Genomic DNA, 7,731 nt, shown 5'->3' on the forward strand with positions numbered 1-7,731 from the left:
AGTGAATCATCTGGAAGGTTTTTCATGTGATGAAACAAAGGGATCGGTTAAAGTGTGTCTGCTTTAACACAAGGAGTGTCAGAAATAAGAGTGATGAGCTTAGTCCCAAGTACTGATCCATGCTCGATGATGTTTGGCCATAACGGAGACATGGGTTTCACAGGGGCAGGAATGGTTGCTAGATGTTCCAGGGTTTAGAACGTTTAAAAAGAACAGGGAGGGTGGAAAAAGAGGAAGGGGTGTAGCATTACTAATCAGAGAGTGCATCACAGCTACAGAAATGAAGGTTGTTGAGGAAGGTCTGTCTACTGAGGTCAGTATGGGTGAAAGTTAGGAATAGCAAGGGAGCAGCCACCTCATTGGGGCATTTCTAAAGACCTCCCTAAAGCAGTAGGGAAATTGAAGAATTCATAGGCCGGCAGGTTTTGGAAAAATACAGATTGTAGCAGGGTTGTTGTTATGAGTGACTTCAACTTTCCCAATATTGACTGGAACCTCCTTAGTGCACATGGTTTGGATGGAGCCATTTTTGTCAGGTGTGTTCAGGGGAGTTTCCTTACTCAGTACGTAGACAGGCCGATGAGGGGAGAGGCCATTTTGGATTTGGTGCTTGTCAATGAGCCAGGACAGTTGTCAGATCTCGTGGTGGGAGAGCACTTTTGTGACAGTGACCACAACTGCCTCACAATTGCTATGGTCTTGGAGAGGGAAAGGAACAGATACCAAGGGAAGATATTTAATTGGGGTAAAGAAAATTATGACACCATCAGACAGGAGTTGGGAAGTACAGAGTTGGAGCAATTGTTCCACAGAAAGGGCACAGCAGACACGTGGAGACTATTTAAGGAGCAGTTGTTGCAAGTGATGCACAAATTTGTTCCTCTGAGACAGGTAATAAGGGGTAAGATTAAGGAACCTTGAATGATGAGAACACAGGAGCTTCTTGTCAAAAGGAAGAAGGCAGCTTATGAAAAGTGGAGGAGGCAAGGATCTAGCACAGCTTTAGAGGATTACAGGCTTGCTAGAAAGGAGCTCCGAAATGGACTGAGGAGAGTCAGGAGGGGGCACAAAAAAAGCTTGGCAGGAAGGATTACAGAGAACCTAAAGACATTTTACTCATACGTGAGGAATAAGAGAATGATTAGGGAGAAGGTAGGGCCGGTCAGGGATAGCGGAGCAAATTTGTGCGTGGAGTCTGAGCAGATAGGGCAGCCCTAAATGAGTTTTTTGCTTTGGTTTTCACTAAGGAAAGGGACCTTGTTGTGAATGAGAACTGTGCGGAGCTGGGAAACAGACTTGAACAGATCAAGATTGATGAAGTTGATCTGCTGGAAATTTTGGAAAACGTTAAGATTGATAAGTCCTCAGGGCCAGACCAGATTTATCCCAGGCTGCTCTGGGAAGTAAGAAAGGAGGTTGCTAAGCCGCTGGTGAAGATCTTTGCTTCCTCACTCTCCATGGAAGTCGTACTGGAGGATTGGAAGGAAGCGAATGTTGCTCCTCTTTTCAAGAAGGGGAATAGGGAAATCCCAGTCCGTCTTACGTCTGTGGCCAGCAAAGTTTTGGAAAGAACTCTGAAGGATAGGATTTATGACTATTTGGAAAAGCAGTGATTAAATGCAGTCAGCATGGCTTTGTGAGGGGCAGGTCATGCCTCACAGATCTTATTGAGTTCTTTGAGAAGATGTCAAGACAGGTTGACAAAGATCAAGCAGTGGATGTGGTGTATATGGACTTCAGCAAGGCATTTGATAAGGTTCCCCACGGTAGGGTCATTTATAAAGTCAGGAGGTATGGGATACAGGGAGATTTAACTGTCTTGATTCCGAATTGGTTGGCTGACAAGGCAGAGAGTGATGGTAGATGGGAAGTATTCTGCCTGGAGGTCAGTGGTGAGTGATGTTGCACAGGGCTCTGTTCTTGGGCCTCTGCTCTTTGTAGTTTTCATAAATGACTTGGATGAGGAGGTAATGGGGTGGGTTAGTAAATTTGCCAATGACACAAAAGATTGGAGGTACCATTGATAGTATTGAGGGCGATTGCAGGCTGCAGCATGACATTGACAGGATGCAGAGCTGGGCTGAGAAATGGCAGATGGAGTTCAACCTGGATAAATGTGAAGTGATGCATTTCGAAAGGTCAAACTTAAATGCTGAATAAAGGATTAAATTCAGGAATCTTGGCAGTGTGGAGGAATAGAAGGATCTTGGTGTGCAAGTACATAGATCCCTCAAAGTTGTCACCCCAGTGGGTAGGGTTAAGAAAGCATATGGTGTTTTGGCTTTCATTAACAAGGGGATTGAGTTTAAGAGCCACGAGGTTTTGCTGCAGATCTACAAATCCCTGGTGAGACCACACTTGGATTATTGTGTCCAGTTCTGGTCGCCATATTATAGGAAAAATACGGAGGCTTTAGAGAGGGTGGAAAGAAGGTTTACCAGAATGCTGCCTGGACTGGAGGGCTTGTCTTACGACGACAAGTTGACTAAGGTTAGACTTTTCTCTCTGGAGAGAAGGAGGAAGAGAGGTGACCTGATCGAGGTGTACAAGGTAATGAGAGGAATGGATAGAGTCAATAGTCAGAGGCTTTTCCCCAGGGCAGGATTGACTGGCATGAGGGGTCATAGTTTTAAGATATTAGAGGAAGGTATAGAGGGGACATCAGGGTCGTATCTTTACGCAGAGAGTTGTGAATGCATGGAATGCGTTGCCAGCGGTGGTGGTGGAAGTAGAGTCATTAGGGACATTTAAGTGACTGCTGGACATGGACAGCAGTGAGTTGAGGGGAGCGTAGGTTAGGCTATTTTATTTTAGATTACGAATAATTCTTGTCACAACATCGTGTGCCGAAGGGCCTATTCTATGCTGTACCTTTCTATGTTCTCTATCCCTTCAAGCACACAATGGCATGTTGATTTTCATCTATTTCAAAATCCAAATTCTGAAATAAATTATTAATATTAATATATACCTATTAGATTAGATTAGATTAGATTAGATTACTTACAGTGTGGAAACAGGCCCTTCGGCCCAACAAGTCCACACCGACCCGCTGAAGCGCAACCCACCCATACCCCTACATTTACCCCTTACCTAACACTACGGGCAATTTAGCATGGCCAATTCACCCTGACCCGCACATCTTTGGACTGTGGGAAGAAACCGGAGCACCCGGAGGAAACCCACGCAGACACGGGGAGAATATGCAAACTCCACACAGTCAGTTGCCTGAGTCGGGAATTGAACCCGGGTCTCAGGAGCTGTGAGGCAGCAGTGCTAACCACTGTGCCATCGTGCCGCCCACGGTGCCACCTTCTATCACACCTTCCCAAAACAACAATGAAAATGTAGCTTTGAGCCATTTTCATTACTCAAAAATTATCTTAAATTTTCCCATTTCACATTAAAAATAGTAACATATTGACATTAGTTATACAATGAATTAGGGAATAACCATATTTTACACAAGTCCATGGGCATCCTAACTTTCCATTTCTTTCAATATGTGCTCTTGATAAAACAACTGGTATTATGTTTTCTTTCCCATGTACATGAATGGTTATACAGCTAAAGATTAAGCTCCATTGAAACAATTGCAAATTCTTATCCAGAAATGTTTTCAAAAGAAACAAATAAATAAATACGATTATTTATATAGATTAACTTCCACATTGTTGTTAATATATATTCCAAAAGAATGCAGCACTAACACAACACTTAACGGATGTTTTTCTCAACCATCGAATACTTTTCTAGCCATGCAATCAGTTTTGGACATGCCATTTGAACCTGACCTCATCATCTTGTTGAAATATAGCCACCACACCAATGTTGCTGATATCAACAGTGAGTTTAAGTGACTAAAACGGAAGTGGTCTTTAGCACAGCTTTCAAGTTGTCAAAAGCACACGGATGTATTTGTGTCTATTCAGATTTGTTGTCTTTCCTCAACATGTTTGTTAAAAATGCCATGATAGTGCTGAACAAACTTCCAATAAAATCCACTTATGCAATGTAACAGAGTCATAGAGTCATAGAGATGTACACCATGGAAACAGACCCTTTGGTCCAACCCGGCCATGCTGACCAGATATCCCAACTCAATCTAGTCCCACCTGCCAGCACACGGCCCATATCTCTCCAAACCCTTCCTATTCATATACCCATCCAAATGCCTCTTAAATGTTGCAATTGTACCAGCCTCCACCACTTCCTCTGGCAGCTCATTCCATACACGTACCACCGTCTGCATGAAAAAGTTGCCCTGTAGGTCTCTTTTATATCTTTCCCCTCTCACCCTAAACCTATGCCGTCTAGTTCTGGACTCCCCAATCCCAGGGAAAATACTTTGTCTATTTATCCTATCCATGCCCGTCATAATTTTGTAAACTTCTATAAGATCGCCCCTCAGCCTCCGACACTCCAGGGAAAACAGCCCCAGTCTGTTCAGCCTCTCCCTGTAGTTCAGATCCTCCAACCCTGGCAACATCCTTGTAAATCTTTTCTGAACCCTTTCAAGTTTCACAACATCTTTCTGATAGAAAGGAGACCAGAATCGCACGCAATATTCCAACAGTGGCCTGACCAATATCCTGTACAGATGCAACATAACCTTCCAACTCCTGTATTCAATACTCTGACCAATAAAGGAAAGCATACCAAAAGCCGCCTTCATTACCTTATCTACCTGCAACTCCACTTTCAAGGAGCTATGAACCTGCACTCCAAGGTCTCTTTGTTCAGCAACACTCCCTAGGACCTTACCATTAAGTGTATAAGTCCTGCTAAGATTTGCTTTCCCAAAATGCAGCACCTCACATTTATCTGAATTAAACTCCATCTGCCACTTCTCAACCCATTGGCCCATCTGGTCAAGATCCTGTTGTAATCTGAGGTAACCCTCTTCGCCGTCCACTACACCTCCAATTTTGGTGTCATCTGCAAACTTATTAACCATACCTCATATGCTCGCATCCAAATCATTTATGTAAATGATGAAAAGTAGAAAACCCAGCACCGATCCTTGTGGCACCGATCCTGAAGGTCACAGCCCTCCAGTCTGAAAAACAACCCTCCACCACCATCCTACCTTTGAGCCAGTTCTGTATCCAAATGGCTAGTTCTCCCTGTATTCCATGAGATCTAACCTGGCTAATCGGTCTCCCATGGGGAACCTTGTTGAACGCCTTACTGAAGTCCATATAGATCACATCTACTGCTCTGCCCTCGTCAATCTTCTTTGTTATTTCTTCAAAAAACAAGTTTGTGAGACATGATTTCCCACGCATAAAGCCATGCTGACTATCCCGAATCAGTCCTTGCCTTTCCAAATACATGTACATCCTGTCCCTCAGGATTCCCTCCAACAACTTGCCCACCATCAAGGTCAGGCTTATTGGTCTATAATTCCCTGGCTTGTCTTTACTGCCCTTCTTAAACATTGGCACCACGTTTGCCAACCTCCAGTCTTCCAGCACCTCACCTGTGACTATCGATGATACAAATATCGCAGCAAGAGACCCAGCAATCACTTCTCTAGCTTCCCACAGAGTTCTCGGGTACACCTGATCAGGTCCCGGGGATTTATCCACCTTTAACCATTTCAAGACATCCAGCACTTCCTCCTCTGTAATCTGGACAATTTGCAAGATGTCACCATTTATTTCCTTACTGTCCATATCTTCCATATCCTTTTCCACAGTAAATATTGATGCAAAATATTCATTTAGTATCTCCCCCATTTTCTGTGGCTCCACACAAAGGCCACCTTGCTGATCTTTGAGGGGCCCTATTCTCTCCCTAGTTACCCTTTAGTCCTTCCTGAAGAAGGACTTATGCCCGAAACATCGATTCTCCTGCTCCTCGGATGCTGCCTGGCCTACTGTGTTTTTCCAGCACCACATTTTTCAACTCTGGTCTCCAGCATCTGCAGTCCTCACTTTCTCCTTAACATATTTGTTAAAACCTTTGGGTTCTCCTTAATTCTATTCACCAAAGCTATCTCATGTCCCCGTTTTGCCCTCCTGATTTCCCTCTTAAGTATACTCCTACTTTCTTTATACTCTAAGGATTGACTCGATCTCTCCTGTCTATACCTGACATATGCTTCCTTCTTTTTCTTAACCAAACCCTCAATTTCTTTGGTCATCCAGTATTCCCTATACCTACCAGCCTTCCCTTTCACCCTGACAAGAATATACTTTCTCTGGATTCTTGTTATCTCATTTCTGAAGGCTTCCCATTTTCCAGCCATCCCTTTACCTGCGAACATCTGCCTCCAATCAACTTTCGAAAGTTCTTGCCTAATACCGTCAAAATTGGCCTTTCTCCAATTTAGAACTTCAACTTTTATATCTGGTCTATCCTTTTCCATCACTATTTTAAAATGAATAGAATTATGGTCACTGCCCCCAAAGTGCTCCCCCACTGACACCTCAGTCACCTGCCCTGCCTTATTTCCCAAGAGTAGGTCAAGTTTTGCACCTTCTCTAGTAGGTACATCCACATACTGAATCAGAAAATTGTCTTGTACACACTTTAAGAAATTCCTCTCCATCTAAACCTTTAACACTATAGCAGTCCAAGTCGATGTTTGGAAAGTTAAAATCCCCTACCATAACCAACCTATTATTCTTACAGATAGCTGAGATCTTCTTACAAGTTTGTTTCTCAATTTCCCTCCGACTATCGGGGGTCTATAATACAATCCCAATAAGGTGGTCATCCCTTTCTTATTTCTCAGTTCCACCCAAATAACTTCCCTGGATGTATTTCCAGGAATATCCTCCCTCAGCACAGCTGTAATGCTATCCCTTATCAAAAATACCACTCCCCCTCCTCTCTTGCCTCCCTTTCTATCCTTCCTGTAGCATTTCTATCCTGGAACATTAAGCTGACAGTCCTGCCCATCCCTGAGCCATGTTTCCGTAATTGCTATGATATCACAGTCCCATGTTCCTAACCATGCCCTGAGTTCATCTGCCTTCCCTGTTAGGCCCCTTGCCTTGAAATAAATGCAGTTTAATTTATTAGTCCTATCTTGTCCCTGCCTGCCCTGACTGTTTGACTCACTTCTGTTCTCAGCTGTACCCGTCTCAGATCGATCTCTTTCCTCACTATCTCCTTGGGTCCCACCCCCACCCCCACACCCCCCACCTTACTAGTTTAAATTCTCCCAAGCAGTTCTAGCAAATTTCTCTGCCAGTATATTAGTCCCCTTCCAATTTAGGTGCAATCCGTCCTTCTTGTACAGATCACTTCTACCCCAAAAGAGATTCCAATGATCCAAAAATGTGAATCCTTCTCCCATACACCAGCTCCTCAGCCATGCATTCATCTACTCTGTCCTCCTATTCCAGCCCTCACTAGCTCATAGCACTGGGAGTAATCCAGATATCACTATCCTTGAGGACCTCGTTTTTAAATTTCTGCCTAACTCTCTGTAATTTCCCTTCAGAGTCTCAACCTTTTCCCTTCCTATATCATTGTTTCCAATGTGGACAATGATCTCCTGCTGGCCCCTCTCCCCCGTGAGAACATTCTGCACCCTCTCTGAGACATCCTTGATCCTGGCACCAGGGAAACGACACACCATTCTGCTTTTTCTCTGCTGGCCACAGAAACGTCTGTCTGTACCTCGGACTACAGAATTCCCTAACACAATTGATCTCTTTGAAGCCGGCATATCCTTTGTTGCATTAGAGCCAGTCTCAATACCAGAAACTTGGCTGT

The sequence above is a fragment of the Hemiscyllium ocellatum genome, chromosome 34 (genome assembly GCF_020745735.1).
Source record: "Hemiscyllium ocellatum isolate sHemOce1 chromosome 34, sHemOce1.pat.X.cur, whole genome shotgun sequence".
In the NCBI taxonomy this organism is placed as follows: Eukaryota; Metazoa; Chordata; class Chondrichthyes; order Orectolobiformes; family Hemiscylliidae; genus Hemiscyllium; species Hemiscyllium ocellatum.